A 20,215-nucleotide genomic window follows, 5' to 3' on the forward strand; every position below is an offset into this window, starting at 1 on the left:
ATTCCGTGGTCGGTGAACAATTTTTGTGTTGATTTTGAGGTGTGCTTCGGATCATTGTCCTGCTGGAAGGTCCAACCACGGCCCATTTTAAGCTTCCTAGAGGGGGCTGTTAGGTTTTCATTTAATATCTGCTGGTATTTGATGGAGACCATGATACCATGTATCCTAACAAGATGTCGAGGGCCTTTGGAAGAAAAACAGCCCCACAACATCAAAGATTCGCCACCATACTTCACATTGGGTATGGGGGTCTCTTCTGTATGGCTATCTTTCTGTCTACGCCAAACCCACCTTTGATGTTTGTTGCCAAAAAGCTTTATTTTGGTCTCATCTGACCATATAACTTGGTCCCATTGAAAGTCTGACTTACATTTGGCAAACTGTAGGTGCTTTAGTTTGTTGTTGATTGACAGCAGAGGCTTTTTTCTGGCAACCCTCCAAAACAATTTGTGGTGATGGAGGTGGCGTCTGATGGTAGTTCTGGAGACTTTCTGAACCCAAGACTCAATTTACCTCTGCAATTCTCCAGCTGTGATCCTTGGAGATTCTTTTGCCAGTCGAACCATCCTCCTCACGGTGCGTGGGGTCAATTTACAGATAGGTCCTCTTCCAGGCTGATTCTTAACATCTCCTGTCGCTTTAAACTACTTAATTATTTCCATGATAGTGGAAATGGGTATTTTCAACTCTTTAGAGATTTACTTGTGTCCATTTCTTGATTTGTGCAGCTCCACAACTTTCCGTCGCACATTGTCACTGTGTTCTTGGGTCTTTCCCATAGTGATGAATGACTAATGGAATTTGGCCTGTGTCACCTCATATTTGTTCGCGAGTGGAACAGGAAGTCATGGTTGACCTCTTAAGAGTTCCTTATCAAACAGGTGAACTTAAAAATGTAAAACATGACTGGAAATATACTTCAGTTAGATTTTAATTATAAGATTTTTCTAGGGGTGCCAATAATTGTGGCACACATGTTTTGGGGAAAAATATTTATTTAATGTCAACAGTTTTTTTTCTTTTAATAATTTTGCTTCAATGAAAAGGTAAGATTTTTGTGAATATTTTGAGTGAAAGACCAAGAGGATAAACAGCAAAGACATATTTTTTTATAGCCTGTTTTGCTCATATTCACTAGGGGTGCCAATAATTGTGGAGGGCACTGTATCTACACATGCAATCACCAGTAACCTCATTATATTATATTATATATCCACTCTCTCCCAATAATTCTCTGCTACACATGCCATATACTAACCCGTTCAGTTTTGCTAGGGTTCTGGGTGCATCAACTACACAGACGTGAGTGGTGGGAGATATGGGAATATGATAACACCTCCATCATTAATTTACATGGTTGTAATAACATCTTTCTTATATACACAGTTCTCTGTCTCGCTTGCTCACACCATTTCTGTCCCTTGTTGTCTCTTTTAAGACACACTGTCTCAATAGGCATTCCCACACAGACACACAAAGTATAACATAAAATTGAACATGTTTAACAGTTTGATTACCTTAAAATTATGAAATTATTTTGATTTACATTGAAATAGTATTGATCGTACAAGTAGAAATATTTGGTGTGGACAGTGTTGGAAGTGATGCAGAATGAAGTAGGGCTTGGTTGTGTTCTAAGGGGCCATTGGGGGCCTATCCAGCTGGAGCCAGAAGAGGAATGATACTTCTCAGTAATGAACTGGAAGCATGCACTGACATGAATCTCTGACTGACTGCAGAGGGCAACAAATAATGGGGTTTAGGCAGACATGGCAAGTTATTCATTCACTGCCATGCTCCAAATCTCCTGTGTTCCATCTGGGTATGGGAGAGAAGTCAGGGGGGAGACAAGGGCCATCAAGTGTTTGCCTGCTGCACACAGCCTCACCGCTGACCTTTCCTAGTTGAACTACCATGTATATGTGTCCTATATGTGCTCAAAGAATGCAGTAGGTAGGTGTTTGTATGAATTGTCTGGGTTGGGGTGAGATCTGCAGGGGCCCATCAGGCCCTAATCTGTTTTTGAAGTTGTGCTGATGAATGTCTGATTAGCAATTTTGTGAGTCCGTTCCCACAGTTTTTCAACTTTCTTTGTGAATGAGCTCTGTCTCCTAGATATATATATATTTGAATGCCTTGTTAATCTACACACTGTTTTTCCAATATTGTGAACAAATAATTGTTAGCAATGAGTAATAATAACATATCAGTCTCATTATATATTTAACTATCAATTTGGAACTCTGATTGGCGTTCTGGATAGAAGATGTTGGCAGCATTCATTTTTGTGCAACATTAAGTAGACTAGCATATAGAATCAAAGCATTTATTCACAAAATTTTCAGAAATAAAACACACACTGTTTTATTTAACTAAATGTATATAACTAATTAACTAAAGGGGAGTGTGTGGTGTGTGTGTGTGTGTGTGTGTGTGTGTGTGTGTGTGTGAATGCGCAAGATTGTGTGCTCGACATAAAGAAGAAATAATAATTGTGTGTGTTCCTTTGTTCAGTCACCGTAGTTCCAGTGAACGTTCATGAACATACATGTTAAAATGAACAAAGAACGAGCCTATGTGAAGCGTGAAGTTTAAATGTTCTCTTTGCGTGTGTGTATGTTAAACCCAGTGTATGTATAATCTGTGTGATTACGGTGCTAAATTAGAAAATGGTTAGTGGGAGGGAAATGATTAGTAATGCACAACCGTATGTCTCTGGGAGGCATAACTAACATTAACCCTTGTGTGGTGTGGCAAAGCCAACTACCAAATAACCATGAATATATATCACAACCGTTATGTTCAGTGAACAAAACAAAGCAATACATGGACAATGGCAAATGTTATGTTATGTTGAGCGGCATATGGAGCACATGAGTTGCGCTAATAAAGCGACATTTCCAGTCTTTGTTTCTGCCTCCATTATTCTGGGCTATCTTGCCACAATATACTGGTAATATGGGACATCCCAGACCAACCTGAAAGAGAAAAGTGTTCACTTCACACATATCCACGATAGATGAATTGCATCAACCCATAACACAGGTTTGCTCCTACTTTCTTACTAATGCAGAAATATGTAGGCATAAGGGTCATTCCACGCCAAACGTGACAATGTAAGGAAAATTCCCCACTCGACCATCTCAGATTTGGCTGAAAAAATTCAAGGTTGTTCATACACTTCTTACTAGGTATAGTCCAAAATATTAGCTCTCTACTCCCAACAGTTTTGTCACAATAGGATGTTTTAGGGGGGGGGGGGGGCATACTTAAGACGCTTTTTTAGCAGCGTTTTCTGAAGAGCCATTTTCAAATTGCTATTACTAGAAAAGTATTTAAGCTAGCTCCTTCAAACTTTCTAGGCTTAAAATATGATACCATTACTTGAAGAATATGGACTTCCAAGGGTGTGGCTTGGGTACATCATAGTATTCGGGGTGCGTGCATTTGCTTGAAAATTGTACACTATGCTCTGTCGCAGCATCTTTGAAAGCCGGAAAGTTTAATTTATTGCCGGAATCTAAGACCAGGGCTGTTACGCTGTTCTCACTGGCATAACCAGTTAACATCTCTAGATTTTCATTCGGACTAACTTTCCCAAGTTAAGTGAAAAATAACTCAGAGTCTACAGGCTATGTATTTCCATCTACATGAAAACTTTAACAAGACAAATGAACCAGAAACACAATATTACATAATGAAGGTTATTTTTGTATTCCTCAATCTGTAGTCTTAAAGGAAAAGCATTGAATATAACACACATTTCGAAGCCAAAGGCACATCCGAGATGCAGACACCCTTTCCATATTCTAAACCAGGACTAAAGACATTCCTCTTTAGTGCATCCTATAGCCACAAGTAACTGCGTCAAATAAAAACATCACCTGTCAGGCCAGCCAGCCAGCCAGCATAACTAAACACATCTAAACACATGCAAAACCCTAGCCTGACGATGTCATACTCATAATTCTAGTCATGAGTATATATATGAGTCTGATATCGCTCCATTGGGCTGTGATTATGGGGCGTGTTTCAACCGAACCAGGAGAAAAAATGCCTCTTCGCTCAATTGGTTACCTACAACCAATCAGAACAATGTAGTATGTGACCAGGATAAATTAAACTTTTACCGGATCCCGTAGGAAGGAAGGCAAAAGCGTCTTTTCGATTGACAAATGCCTTGATCGCGTTTCTTTGTTCCTCTTTCAAAATGAATGCACTGTCAATGTCTAAATGGACTCGAATCTATACATTTCAGCTCTCCAGCGGCAGCCATGTTTGTTGTAAACGAATTCAAACCAAGCGCCTTTTTGTGACGTGGTTGGTTACGTTACTGTTGATCATCTGTCCATCATCGTATAAAGCCCGCCTTAACAATTTGATTGGTACGGCCCATATCTGTCCGCAGATAATTTCTCCTCAATGGAGTAATGCCAGACCGAACTTCCCAACCAAAAAATGTGTGGGCGGGGCTAAGTTCGGTCTGGTATCCAGGCTAGCAAAACCCCCCAAATCAATAAAACTGGGCTACAGACAACGTATGTTGTATCGTGAAGGAGGGCCTTTACGGATCCCGGGTACAGCATACAGCACGTGTTGCAGCTGTCTCCAGCCAATTGGGCACTGTTGTGTACCCTGCCACCCTTACAAAGCTTATGACTAAAACTCCCCATGCACCAAGTCAGCCAACATAACTAATCATAACTCATCACAACTAAACACCTACAAAATCCCCCAAATCAATAAAACTGGGCTACAGGCAGCATATGTTGTATCGTGAAGGAGGGCCTTTATGGATCCCGGGTACAGCATACGGCGCGTGCTGCGGCTGTCTCCATCCAGTTAGGCACTGTTGTGTATCGTGCCATCCTAACTAAAATCTGCATGCACCAAGTCAGCCAACCATAACTAAACATAACAAAACTAAACGCTAAATAATATTCCCATACACCTACCCAGGCAGCCTCTCTCTCTCCCTCTTCCTTTATATCACATTGCTAATGCCTACATTAATACTGATAAAATGGCCATGTTGCCTACTTGCTACCTAAAAGTACCTCCTTATCTGTTTCCCAAATTGATGTCTACTAACAAAAATGTTCTCTCTCCCTTATAGCATGCAGGGCCGGTCTTTCCTACAGGCGACATAGGCGGTTGCCTAGGGCGCCCCTTATAATTTTAATTTTTTTTGCTGGGCAGAGTTGTTTGCGCCCTTTTTATATCTCCAACTAATATTTTTACATTAAATAAATAAATCTAACATAAGGGTAAAATGAGTCAAAAATCGAAAGAGGAGGGGGTAGGCTACGTACCTCCTTGGTGTTGTCAGAACATGCTAGCACATTGAGGCGTATGGTTAGTGTGTGTGTGTCCAAGCAACTTCGACGAAAGAAATAATGAAGAGGCAATAGCCATCCATTTGCACAATATATTTCTAATTTAAGAAGAAAAGAAAGGAAGAAGAAGAGAAACGTGCCAAGGAGAAAGGTAAATCCTTAAATCCTGTTCTTAGCAAAGAATGAATCCCAGATAAGAAAACTTGAACATGAACGCCAAAATTGCCCCGGGCACCTTAGTGGAGTTAAGAAGAAAAGATGTACCTTATCATTGAAAGCCTTCCTACTCCCTGTCACATAGTTCTTTAAGGATTTTACAGAGGCAGGTATATAAAAAATGATATGTATTTATTATACATTATACAAAAAAGACATGATTAAAATATTGAGGGCCAGCCAGTCATAAATTACACCAGGGGCTCACATCACAGATAAAGCCAATAGCTAGTGCAACAACACTACAAATATCTTACTCACCCTTTAAGGAAGACAAACACGGCAACTTGTCAACAAGTGAGGAATACTGGTGACTGGTACTGGTGTTGTATTGTCAACTTTAGCGAATGGATTGTATGTAATCTTGCTAGTTAGCTAACGCTAGCTAGCCAGTGACGTGTGACGTTCCTTGTTATTGCCATTCAGTCGAAACATCAATGATTTTCCGTTTCAAAAAAATTAATTTTCCGTTTCACATTTTGGTGTATTCCGTTTTATTCCGTTTCGCGCTAATTTAGTTCACCCTGAGGTAGATTGATGGCTTAAAATGAGTGAATAATATGTGCCACAAGTGACCCAGACCTTCTAAGATTGTTGTTTGCCAGCCATCAACAGAACAGAAGACTAAAAAAACATTATTTGCAGGCGATTGGGAAAATGAGCGATTGGGAAGTGAAGCTTGCCTAGAGTGCCAAATGTGCTAGGGCCGGCCCTGATAGCATGATCCATATGCTGACAGATGTGGAAACATTGCTCCTCACCACCACTACTCCTCATATGGACAGCCAAATTCTACCCACTCACCCTACTTTTTTTCTCTCCTAGTCTAGACTATCTTCGCAATGGGACGATGCTGTAGTCTCTCCACCCGATCTACCTGTAGAAACCCTCGGCCCACATGCACCCATCACCACCGTACTACCGTACACTTACTCGACCCGATAGCCTATGCTAGCATTTATATGCAATATACTGTATATTATTGCCACCACCGACATGTTTTTCTGTTCCTACTCTCCTTACCCCTGTAACAGTAACCATATTAGCACAGTGTATTCCCACTAAGCTGTTTTTCTATGTATCATGTATATTATGTACATCTACCAAATGCATGCTGTGTACAACACTTGTTGTTTCCCTTCCCCTTCTGCCACACAACCCTCCCCTCTGCCACAGTTTTTCCCTGCCCCTGTTTCCATTGTGCTTGCACTAAGGGGGTCCAGGCTCTGGGCTCTGTAAAGCGCCTTGAGACAATTTTATTGTTCTGGTGCTATATAAATAAAATTGAATTGAATTTAACTTTTTTCGTGAAATAATTGTTCTCCTCATAATAATATAATTATAATTAAGACCTTTGTCAGGTTTTTAATGGCACACACGACACACTGGAACACACACGTGCATATATGGAGGCGACACAGGACACACACACACACATGCAGGTAGGCCTGAGGTCGCGGTGAATTTATTTTCTGCTTTTTCCCATCCTGGACCGTCCTTCCTCAAGGACCCCCCAGGAGCAGTGGGCAGCTTTGCAGCGCCCGGGGACCAAGTGAAGTGAACTGTCCATCTTTGGTCAGGGATGGACATGAGTTCTGTTATTTTGCATGTTTTTACTGTTGGGGTTCTTAGTGGAGGAAACCCCTTGTGAACACGGGGAGAACATGCAAACTCCACACAGAAAGGCCTGGGAGATAGCCCACCTGAGCACTGTGCACTCTGGGGAGGAACTGCCCCCCAGAGCCAACAGCGCCCCATGCAGGAATCGAACCCATGACCTTCTTGCTGTAAGGCAGCAGTGCAAGCAGTGCAAGCAACTGAGCCACCGTGCCATAATGGTCCTCTAGCTATCCATTCTGTGTGTGCGCTCAAAAGACCTTAGCGTGTGTGCATGCAGTGCATGGGTGCACTTTCCGAAGTGGACGGCAGTGTGACAGAGTGCTGTCACTACGGTTGAGTATGTGCTCTGACTGCCAACAAGCCTGGCTCTTTGCAGTTAGGGTGCAGGCTTGGTACCCTGTAGGCCTGGGTTCAAGGCCATGCCAGGTGACTGCTCTCTCCCTTCACTAGAGTAAAGCTGTGACACACATTAAAGTTTTGGGTGTGTGCTAAGTTATTCACTAACTGCATGGAGTTATCTAGTACACAAACATGATCTCAAAGTGCCACACGTGCGTCTGACTGATAGTAGCCTACTTGTTTATGAAGGTAAGCCATGACTTACACTTCTCCAGACCAACCCCCACACAGCAAATCATAGTTTTGATTGGTAAGACATTCTGTCACTTTGCTAACAGACTAAAATTAGTGAACCCTTTCTTCAGAAGGGGTAGCATGACGCTGCAAAACTGGACTGTTTTGGTTGGTGGTAGTTCGGCAGCAGAGTAAAGGAGCGACCCCCTGACCCTAGCCTTGTATTCATCATAAAAGGGCATGCTTCAGAGAAAAACTCTTCTGTGGCACCCCTCTGGTATTTTGCGCCTCAGGCAACCACCATTGTCCCCAGTACCACGGCCCGCCCCTGCTAATAGTCATATACTGTGACTCCAGTGATATACTGTGATCAAATTTAAAGGGGTGGGATGTTATTTGTACCCTCATTAGGAAAGCACACCCAAGGTGGAAAGTTTTCTCTTTTTTCCATTTGTTGCCTGTAATAGGTTGTATGTATGTTGTATTACTAATATAACAATATCAAATACTATTAATATTAATATTATTACCAATATAACAATATAAAATATTATTACTATTAATATTATTACTAATATAATAATAATATTACTGAAACTGAAACACTCTGAGACTGGAGATAGGACTTCACTTCAAGTTTATACTGGGTTGTCAGAAGTCACATTTCACAGACAAAAAGCTTGTTTTAAGAATACAGTATGGAGCTCCTGTTTAACCCTACTATTGCTTTAAGAATACAGTATGGAGCTCCTGTTTAATCCTACTATTGTTTTAAGAATACAGTATGGAGCTCCTGTTTAACCCTACTATTGTTTTAAGAATACAGTATGGAGCTCCTGTTTAACCCTACTATTGTTTTAAGAATACAGTATGGAGCTACCCTATTTAATGGCCACGACACTCATACACATGTTATAAGCACTGCCACTGTTATGTCCATTGCAATGGTGTGAAAAGTCCAAACATGCTTTGTCAAGGACAAGGACATATCACAACAATACTTTGAAATGTTCTTTGCAACTTCTAAAATAGATTTGATATACTGTACATTATTACCTCAACTTCTAAAATAGATTTAATATACATTATTGCCTCAAAGCGCACAGAATCCAAGGCCTGGGCCCCTAAAACAAGCACATAGTTGCAAGGAAAAAAGTCTGTTTTAATTGAAGGAAACCTCTAGCAGAATCTAGCTCAGCAGAATAGATCTATCTGCCTGGGTTGGCCAAAGAATAACACTGAAAGACAATAGAAAGACAGACAATAGAAAGAGAATGGGGATGGGTGACAGGAACAAAGGGAGGAAACAGTAGAGAGAGCAATAAGGAAAGCAGATATGCACACTGTATAAATGTGGAAAGGAAGAAAAGTAACAAAGTGAGTGACTGAAACTGTATAAATATAAGTACATATAATTGACTATGTAGAAAACGTAAAGCCTAAACCCAAGCCTGAAGCCCAGAGTCTAAAGTATTTTTGTCAATAGAGAACTTTTTCAGTTTACCTATGACTTAAACCAATTTCAAAATATTTGATGTATAAAAGTTATGTATAGAGTGTATAATGTGTGTATTCTGGACAGTCACTTTCTTTGTGCGCACAGTGTGTTAAGCCATCACACTGCATTTAATAGGTAACTAACTTTTATAAATGTAACATGATGCCAACATAAAAGTGGCTTGGGAGTCACCCACATGCTTGTTATTTACAGTCATATTTTCTTTTCGTTTCATTCCTGTATCTACAAACAAAGTGCCTTCCCTCTGTGGTCAATCAACGATCATTCAATCTAGTTCAAAATCAGCCAAAGTATTTTAGCCCTCTGATTTTCTAACTTTGTTAAACATGCATGGGCCAATTGATTTTAAAAGGTTCTGAACTTAAAATGATGAAACAAACAATTCCCTGTCTCCCCGGAGATGATATCTTCACTATGGTCTTTGCAATACCTATGGTTCAGTGGTGGACTCTAAGGCAACTAGAGTCTACTCAGGGTTTGCTAACATGCTTTGTTGTAATAAAATGTATATTTCTTGTCTGTCAAGCAGTCACAGATTCACTGAAGTGGAATTGTTTTTAAACACTATCTATTTAACTAGATATAGTTGGCTATGTCTGTGTGTTGGTATGTGTGTGTGTGTGTGTGTGTGTGTGTGTGTGTGTGTGTGTGTGTGATGCAAAGTCTGACACGTCTGAAAAAGATGCCCTGAAAAGCATTTTGTTTTTAATGAAGGTACAGGAACGATAAAAAAACCTCAAAACCTGAATCACGGGTCCTACACTGCGAATGACTGCTCTGATAGTACAGACGTTTTTTTATTTATGTTTGGTGAAAGGGTATCATTCAAGGCCCACCTGGTTTACAGTGTATCAGACACCAGACAGTGAACCTCTTTGGTAGATTGAGAGGCTCTTGTATAAAGGCATAACGTAAACATAACCATATTTCAGTATGTAATTTTTTCCAAGTGGACTTTAATCACATACAAAGGCGGTTTCAGTTAGCATGGCCTATGCAGAAGTTCACTTCACAATGCTTAGTTTGTGTTCAGCACTCCTCTTCTAATTATAGACTCATTAAAGGCCACTGTAATTAGATTGGATGTTATGCTCTTTAGTTAGATTCAGTTCCTTAATTCTATCCATCTAATTACATCTTGAATATCTTACAAAACTCATTTCTTGGCCGGAGATAAAGGGCTTCCACAGTTATCTGTGAGCGCTCAGGAACTGTCTCATGAAAGCATCGCCTCATGCATGCCTCGCTTTAAATTATGTCAGAAAATCAAGGAGCTGTTCAGAGGAGAGGTATACAAAGTAAGTGTCAAAAACATATTTATTCAAATTTTATGGAGAATGATGTGGAAAGTGTTGATACTTCAATGCAGTTCAGTCTGAGAACAGTACACACCATTTTCCAATGACATGCACTCCATGTATGTCTCTGTAATACTTTCCCAGAACAATGGATTACATTTGTTATTGATTTATATGACACCATTAAAGCAACATTATAAACTTTTGCTCTAAAAATACCAAGCTGACTACCTACAAAGCATGCAAAAACCTTTCCAAAACCCCGAACAGTACAGTTGACAATGACATTTTCTGGCCATATAGCACAAGATAACGGTAGCAAGGAAATGCTCAAATCAATAAGAAGAAACCTTGAGCAGAACCCAGCTCAGAATCTTTCTACTTGAGGCTGGCCCTGAATAGCCTTTTGAATACTGTCCTGTCAGGTTCACCAGCTCTCTCCGCAGACAACTCCCTGCGGGGAGGTACTTTTGTTGATGTAATTTTGTTGATTCCGAATTTCATCTTGTCCTCAGATTTGAGAGGAAAGAGACACTTTATTTAGAAGTGATAGCATAAGTACTCCATCTGTGAGTGGGAGGGATTATTGAGGGGGTATTTGGATAAGAGTAGCTACAGTGGAAGAGAACGTGTGGATGAGCTGGTTACTGTAAGGCGGGAGATACTGTGATTCCGTTTGAGGGACAAATCTCCTGTGCTACAGTGGACAAGAGTGGATTCAGACTGCACTGCAGAAAGTTGACCTCATGGAGCTATTTTGTTCTCAGACATTTGTCAAGAGAGCCAATTTTGTATATGGGCGTGCAGTTTTCTTGTCCTTTTACCAGGGGGTCATAGAGTCAGTTTATTAGAGGACTTCTCTCTGATCTCACAACAAAGGACTCATTGTTTACAATAACAGCAACCCCACAAAACAACACATCTGGGGAAGTAGGCCAGACCACCTGTTGTGAGGGAAACTTACTAGTTGGGTACCGCATTGGTAATTCACACTTCTGAAACGTAGGTACAGAGTGTCCTTAAGAAAACTGTAAATGTATATGAATGTAACATTTTCATGTTTAGTCTTGATCATGGTTTCATTCCAATCTTAAGTACGTGCCATAGCTGTATAATTTGATTAGCCCCATTGTGACCTCTGCCTCTGCATTCCCAGATGACCAAAGGGATGGTGGGGAGAGAATGTTATCTTAGAGCATCAGGGGCAGAATGTGGCCTCAGGGGATTAGCTTGTGGCAAATGCATTGCAGTAGGGCCATGGGGTATAAAACCCTCTCCTCTCCTCTCCTGCTCTCCCTCTTCTATCTTTGAGCTGGAATCCTGTCCTCCACAGCTCTCTTCTGTCACTCTGTTTGTCTCTCCTTTACTCTCTCTCTCACTCACTCATCTCAGGTCTATGTTCTTTCTCACTCATGCATTCAGGTTTATCAGGTATATTTGGACATGTTAGTGTATTTGGTGTAGTTGGCATGCATCCTGTTTATTCATTTATTATTATTTACAGTGGTAGTTGTTGTTTTTTACCTGACATTCAGTTTGACTGATACTTACCGCTTATTGTATTAATAAACTCCTGTGTGTGAATTTTTCCACAATATTTACCACTCTCATGCATTTTACTGTCCCTTAATGTTGTATAAACCTTCCAAGTACAGGTCAGATATTTAGCAGATGCTTTTGTCCAAAGCGTCTTAGAAAAGCAACCTGCTTTGGCTGGGAGTCCAACCCAGGTCTACCACTTGTATGGCAGTGACGTTACCCACTGTGCCAAGGATGTAGCACAGTTGTTGAAGTATTGTTACTATAAATAGTAATAGTCTACCAAAAGATGGATTGGCTGTCCACATTTGAATCCTGTGTCATGCAACACTAGTTCAATTATAATATTTTAAAATACATGAATAGATGGTTCTTTTCTACAGTAATGTATAGTTTTCGATAGTTTCATTGAGATGAGGTTCTGAGTATGAACTGCCTTAAGTCAGCTAAGGTAAAATGTGGCAATAGAGCGTTAAGTGTCGATCTTGTGTCATTGCTGTTAGGCTACCTTATTATTAATGCTGTCCAGCCATATGACAATATTTCTATTCGGCTGAAGCAATGGCAACAATTATATGCCAGGTTGTCAACACATATGGTGTTTAATGATAGTATGGAGTCAGACCTTGCCAGCCACATTGGGAAACTGTCTCAAAAGTTTCATGGGTTAGGCCCTCTGAAATGTAGGCAGCTTGCATATACATTTGCTAAATTCAATGGTTTGAAAATGCCAGAGAGTTGGTCCAGACATGAGACATGAGGTCAACTTTTAAAGAAATATGATTTTCAAGATTGAACTTTATATAAAAATTTCACTGCATTCATTTTAAGTTAACATCTATTGACAGGAGGAGACTAGTTGGTCTCTTTTATGGGATGTCACCGTCTATCATGCTGATCGACAGGGAAGGTCTTCGAGATCGACACGTCGATCACGATCGACGGGTTGGCGACCTCTGCACTAGATGGTATTTGGCATTACAGCCATTTAGGTTTACTGTGAAATATCGTGCGGGCCCAGACAACGTTGTAGCGGACTACCTGTCTCGAGTGCACGAGGACGTCCACTCTTGAGGGGGGGGGGGGGGGGGGGGTGGTAATGTGACAGAGCGCATGGCGACTGTCACGTGAAGCGGTGGTTTCCCCGCAGATCGTAATCAATGATTATATGATACGTAAATATGAACGTTGGAATATGTGATCATGTTGTGTGAGGTGCATAGATGTAATATGATGTGGGGACTAACACGGGATGGGTTTTCAGTGTGCAATGATCAGTTAGACAAGATGTTTAGCTCACCTGTTGCCTGTGTCTTCCGGGAACGTGGGAAGCAAACGGGGATTCAGGGCACGGAATGATTATCTGTGTTTGTTACGCGCGCCGCTAGGGAAGCGCTCATTGAGGCAGGGGTGTTTTCTAGTGTGTCTAAATAACTTCTTGATAAAGTGTGTAATGGCCAAGGTAGGACGATAACATGCACGTTTATATGTAATGGGTTATGCCAGTATGCATGTATGGAGAGAATACTGTGCGCAACGGTTCATTGATTAATGCTTGTTAATGGTAACGGCCAACTGTGTAAATACGTGCCGCACAGATCAGTTCGGGAGAGGTTGCTGACGTGAGCAGACCTAAGTGGATGGTTGCGTTAAACTAGGAGATAAGCTAGCTTGGGCATTGTCCCAGTGTTTGTTTTATTTGACATTCAGTGTTTTGTTTGTTCGTTTGTATTGTCTGTTTTAACCTACTGGTAGTACTAGAAGAAAATTAAAGAAAACCTTTTTGGAAGTACTGTTGTGCCTGTCATCCAATCCTTATAGTCTGACCAAACCGACCGCTCGGGCACACTCCTTTACAAACATGTTTGTTATATTTAGCCCTTCATCAAGATGTTGATTAGTGAGCTTTGAAGCTTCTGGGAGGTGGACTTTGTTACATCAAGGAGAGCAATCTTTTCAAAAATATTGAACTTGTAAAATGTACATTTATTTGATTTTAAAAACGGATGTGTTGACCACTGTCAGTAGTTGAAAACAAAGCCGGCTTAATCAATTTTAAAACTGTATTTACTCTTACTTTACTCAGGAGGCAGGAAAGGATGAGAAAGGGGCCCCAAATCAGAATGGCGCCACTTGTGAATGAGCTGTAAGTTGCAACACAACACAGATGTATAATGTATAACATTCATGTATATTAACGTGATTTAATTATCTGGAAGAAATTGCAGACATTTACCCCTCTTAAGCCCCATCTGGGGGGGAAAACATTACAGGGGGATGTGGAGAATATATTCAACCTGCTCCACCATTATTTAATTAATCTTTCCAGATCTAACCATCGAGAAATTTCAGGATCTTGTCTGTAATAAACACGGACATTCAGCAGGACAAAGCCAAAAGCCTCCACAGTGAGGCAAAGATAATGAGGGAGGTGAATTTGAGTCTTTTTGTCATATCTTTTGTCATATTGTCATATCTTAATACTCAAGCATGAAACATTGTATCTTTCAGTGTGATTTATCATTCCGAGGATACCAAAACTTCTATAAATCTGCGAAGAAATTCATCACATTTAAAATTAATGAGTATGTCTAATGTAATATTATGCTTTTGGTGACATAATAAAGGCACATATTAAGCATAATATACAGTACATTGGACAGTGTGACTAGTTAGCTGAGTTAGGTCTTCAAGGTTGAAAACTTCCAAGGCTGATTTTGCGTGAGATCGACAAAGACTAATCAAACTTTTTGGCACTAGATGAGTTTATTTGGATGCTAGCCTAAGACAGGACAGAGGTCGATGACTTTGGGCATCTGGGAAAACTACAAATCTCTGTGAGACAGGGATCATAAAGATAAGGTTACAGCCTATGTCACATTCTTTCAGAAATAATGTTGGTAGGGATGTATGTGATAACCTAGTGAGTCGACAACTTCTCTAACACTGCCAAACATCAAGAAAGCGCAATACAAGACATAGCAAGACAGTTAATAAGTTACTAATCACTGACTAGTCCAACAGGAAGAAGGCCAGCTCGGCACCTGACTTTGCATCATTTTGTCTCTTTTTGTCTCAGGGCTTAGGCCCTGGGCTCTGTAAATGTTTTGGCACTACATATAAATACAATTTTATTGAATTGACAACAAGTAAGGCCTAAACCTAACAATGAAGAACCCCTGTGTAGCGCAATTTATCTCTTCCAGAGCCTAAAATCTGGCTCACCTGAATTCATTCATAAATTTAGTTTCAATTCCAGAAAATGCAGGAAGGAGATACACTTTCTACTAAGTAATAGTAATATGATGCGCAGACCACATTCAAAGGCTCATTGTTAACACACTTGCTTCTGAACTTCCACAGGCAAACTAGCCTTGCCTTTCAATGCAATGCAGCACTAAAAATGAGGTAGAATCCCTAAAAGTGCAGAATGCTAGTCTCGTCCACAAGGTACACACAGCTAATAAGAAAGCCATGTGCTACTTACAAGACCTGCACTCAGCAGAGTTCAATCAGTCATTCAGCCAATGTGACTCTGGTTAGTTAAATTCACACTCCTTACTTAGAGAAAGGTCTACCCCTTCACCACTTAGAAGATGGGAAGAATTCCCAACCGACCCTAAGTCTTTGGGAATTAAGTCAGCTCCTCAACCTCCACTGAGACAGCCACCTGACTTCCCAGGGGCGGCGCCAGGGGGGGGCTAGGGGGTGCTATTGCTCCCCCTGGATTAGCCATAGCACCCCCAAGAAAATAATGGTTTATTTATTATTGTTATTTAATTTAATTCTGCGTTCTCAATTTAATTTATTGTGTGATAATAATATTTCAATCACAAAAGAAAATAATAACAGATTGAAATGAACAGATTGTGCACGTAGCATGACACAGACACGTCGCACTCGCATGCGTGAACGTTGACGTTTCCTGACGATTGAAGGACAAAGAGAGCTAGTACACTGTCAAAGTCGTTGTTGAAGTATCAACAAATTCACAATAATGGATCGGTTTTTGATACCCACAATTCCACGAGTAGAAGAATCATGTGACGTTGAAGAAGAAGAAGAAATGCAAGGGGTATCTGAATCTGATTTAGAAGAAGAGGAACGTCGTGGTCAAAGAGATCAACCCTACACCTCTACTGAGGGTGCTAGCCATGCTACACCTGGTCTGCTGGCTTGGCCGGATTTTGGTTTTGCTTATGGCTTTTCCAGCATAGTTTTGTTTGCATTTTTGCCTGTTCTTTAAGAGTTTTATTGTACAATGATACAATGATCTAGCTCTGATTATTGTGGTTTTGAGTGCCTACCGTTTTGTTTCATTCACTTTTAAAAGGGGCCTGCAGCTTTACACCGTTTAAGATTTAAGGTGGAACGGTTTTGTTAGATGTGTAACATTAATGAATGCGGTCTCTTTTTGGGATTTTTCTGGATCCGCCTTAAAAAATCAGATTCTAGCCTAGGACGAGCAGTCTGTCTGTGCTAGCCAGGTATACATAAGCTTCTATGTTTTTATTGATTGTGACCTGAAATAATATATACTTTTTGAAAACATTTCTGACTCTTTGACTGTTTTAGTTAATTCTATCTGCTATTCTAATTTGCCCTCTTTAGTTTAGAATGTATTGAACTATTTATGTTTAGTTTAATTTGTCAGACATGGTAGTGGTGACCTGGTGGTCATCTGGCGCCAACTTTAACCCCCACTGAAGTAAGTGAAGTATTTGGGATTGCGGAATCTATAACATGCTGCATGCATTTTGTCAGTGACCGTCGCAGAGGAACACGGCTATGTGCGCGTCCGTCGGAAGCAGCCTAATGATAATAATAATACGATCGATTTGTAAGGTGCTTTTCATGGACTACAAAGACGCTTCAGAGAGCAAACATGTAAACAGATATGGTGGGGAGGTGTTGTAGTAGAGAACCATGTGACACATATGCTATCACCCTAATTTCATAGCACCCTCGGTAAAACGCCGAGCACCCCCATAGCACCTGCAGAAAAAAATCTCTGGCGCCGCCACTGTGACTTCCCATCTGCCTGAAACAGACATTGAAGAAACATGCACTTTATCTTCTGGTAGATATACTGCCCATTGTTCTTCTCAGCCACTGCAGAAACTCCAGAGACTCTGGCTAGGAACGTCAAGTCCATGCCTCAAGACTCAACTCAACCTGTTTTTGCATGAGCTCCCTCTTCATGCGGTAGGGATATCATGGGGATATTCATACATATTTAGGCACATTTACAGTGATGTTCCTTAATGTGCACTGTCCCTTTTAAATGAATGAATGAATAAATAACATCTTTGATTTACATCTTTTTTTTTACTTCATCCTTTACATATCATCTATTTCAAAGTCTCACAGCTTATGCCAGCCTGAACAGGGCAGTTTTATTGATTTAGAAGGATAGGATGGAGGGCTACGGCGTTCTTCTGATAAGTAAATCTCTCTTGGTGTGAAGGTGCTCTTTGGTAAAAAAAAAAATTCATTATAGCTTTCAAGAATATGGTCGGACCAAGGCACTCTTCTTTTCAATAAAAAAGTCAAATGTCAATCAAAATGCTTGTTCATATTAAAACTCTTAAAAACACTTGTTGCCAACATGTTTCGGCCTAGGATCATGCCTTCATCAGGGCAAGGGCAAACGTGTCACAGTTCAGTGTCACAGTCAGTAGGCTATACCCTACTCCAGCAATTAGCATCTGATATGTTTCAGCTGGAGTGGGCAGAGTAACCAAACAGCTGAGAAGTGCGCAGTCTAAAAACATCAACCAGAAAACAAAAGCACAAACAGTTAGACAATATCAGTGATAAATCCAGTATGATGACATTTCTAACAGAGTATAGATAATTTAGCACAATTTGGATCTTTTAAAGAAAGGCCAACATCTCATTTTGAAGGGTAACCGCACTCTTTAAAGCGATTATACATCTCTTTACTTTTTATGTCAAAATCAAGATCATTATCACAAAGCCTCCTTCCTAAATATCATAGTATGTGAGTATGTGAGCATCTTTATAGATTTCAAGTTCAAGGAAGTGGATTTTATCTTTATCATGTTCAAGAGATAGCTTTACATAAGGATTTGCAGTATTCAAATAATCATGAAATGACAATAGTTCTTGTTCTGTACCCCTCCACCAGAGAATTATGTCATCTATGTATCTTGCCCACCAGATCATTTTATCTTTAAACCTATTGCAATGATGGAACACAAAGTCCTTTTCCCATTTCCCCATAAAAAGGCCTGCATATGATGGGCCTTTGACTTGTTTAAAGAGTCTGTCCTGAAAAAGAAAAATGTTATTGTTCAATGTCCATTCAGTCAATTCCACTACAAAATGTCAGTGGGAGGGCTCTGTGGGTGTGGTCGTCTCTCTAGGAAATGTCTGAGGGCTTTTAACCCTCATGATCAATATGTGTATAGAGCCTCCACATCCATCGTCAGGCCACAGGCCACAGAAATAAACTTACCGCATTAGAGTTTCCAGCTCATTTAATTCTTTTGGAAGCAGGCCCCTCTTGTACCTCCAAGTTCTGTCATGTCCTGAGTTCTCTCATGTCCGATTTGTTTCGATCCCGTCCAATCACCAGAATATGCTGTTTGATTATCTTCTTTAAAAACGCATTTAACAGGGCTATCAGCTGTTTGTTTTCATTCTGACTTCCCAACGTGTAGGAGTAGGGTCCGCACTCTGCATTCAAATCTCTTTTGTGAGCCATCGTCAAATAAGCTGGTAGAAAAATGCATACCTAAAATGTATCAGCACAGCATGATGTAGGCTTACAGTTAATTTAAAATACTTTTACATACCAGGTATTCTCCTTCCCCAAATCTAATTTCATGCTGCTGTGGCACTTAACGGTAGGCTATTGGTTACTTTTACACTACGCCATGTAAGCACACAAGATTGATTGGAGTATAGCCTCAATCAGAGATCTGAATGGGTGGTTTTAGAAATGGGGGCGTGTCTCTCACAAAGTCAAAGTCATGTTTTATTGTCACACAGCACGACAAACAACACCACACACATGCGTTTGGCGGCGACACAGGACACACACACACACGCATGCTGATGAGGTCGCCGGTGAAATTTGCCTTCTGCCTTTAACCCATCCTGGAGTCCTTGTCCTTCCTCAAGGCAGCCAGGAGCAGTGGGCAGCCTTTTTTTTTTTCGGCGCCCGGGGACCAGGCCAAGTGTTCAGTCCAATCTTGGTCAGGGACGGACAGGGAGCGATCTTTTCTGTTCTTTTGCGTTGGGGTTCTATGTGGAGGAAACCCTTGTGAACACGGGGAGAACATGCAAACTCCACACAGAAAGGCCAAGGAGATAGCCCACCTGAACACTGGAGGCCTGGGGAGAACTTACCCCCCAGGGCCAACAGCGCCGCATGCGGGAATCGAACCCAGGACCTTCTTGCTGTGAGGCGGCAGTGCAAGCACCTGAGCCACCGTCACACAATCAGAGCAAAAGACTTCTGTAGCATAACTTTTGGGTGTTTCAGCCAAGGTTAATTAGTATTTATTATATATTTTGTAAATAAATAAATATTAAACTATTTATCAAGTTTGTGGTTCAGTGGGTAGGTTAAATTTGATCAAGTGGTAAACCTCCTACTAAAAGCAATAGTAGCTCCTTGTTTTGGTAGGCGAATGAAGCCATAGGGCTCACAAAGGTTACCCCTTTCATGGGATAATTTTGGCTTGCTTGGGGAGCTTTGAAAAAAAAAAGAGGTCCAGCACCTTGCAGAGTGGTGTGCCAACAACAACCTGGCTCTCAACACCATGAAAACCAAAGAGATAATTGTGGACTTCAGGAGGACCAAAGGTGGCGCACACACCCCGATCTGTATCAACGGGACGGAGGTGGAGCGTGTCGCCAGCTTTAAATTCCTTGGTGTCCACATCTCCGAGGACCTCTCTTGGACCCTCAACACCTCAACCTTAGTCAGGAAGGCTCACCACGCTCACCAGGCCCATCTGTCTCCTCAGATTCCCCTCAGGGAGGCACTACAGGGCCCTCTGTTCCCGGACCAGCAGGCTCAGGAACAGCTTCTTCCCTGCGGCTGTCACCCTGCTGAACTCTGCACCACGGTGATAGCCCAC

This window comes from Clupea harengus, chromosome 13, assembly GCF_900700415.2.
Source record: "Clupea harengus chromosome 13, Ch_v2.0.2, whole genome shotgun sequence".
NCBI classification, from domain to species: domain Eukaryota; kingdom Metazoa; phylum Chordata; class Actinopteri; order Clupeiformes; family Clupeidae; genus Clupea; species Clupea harengus.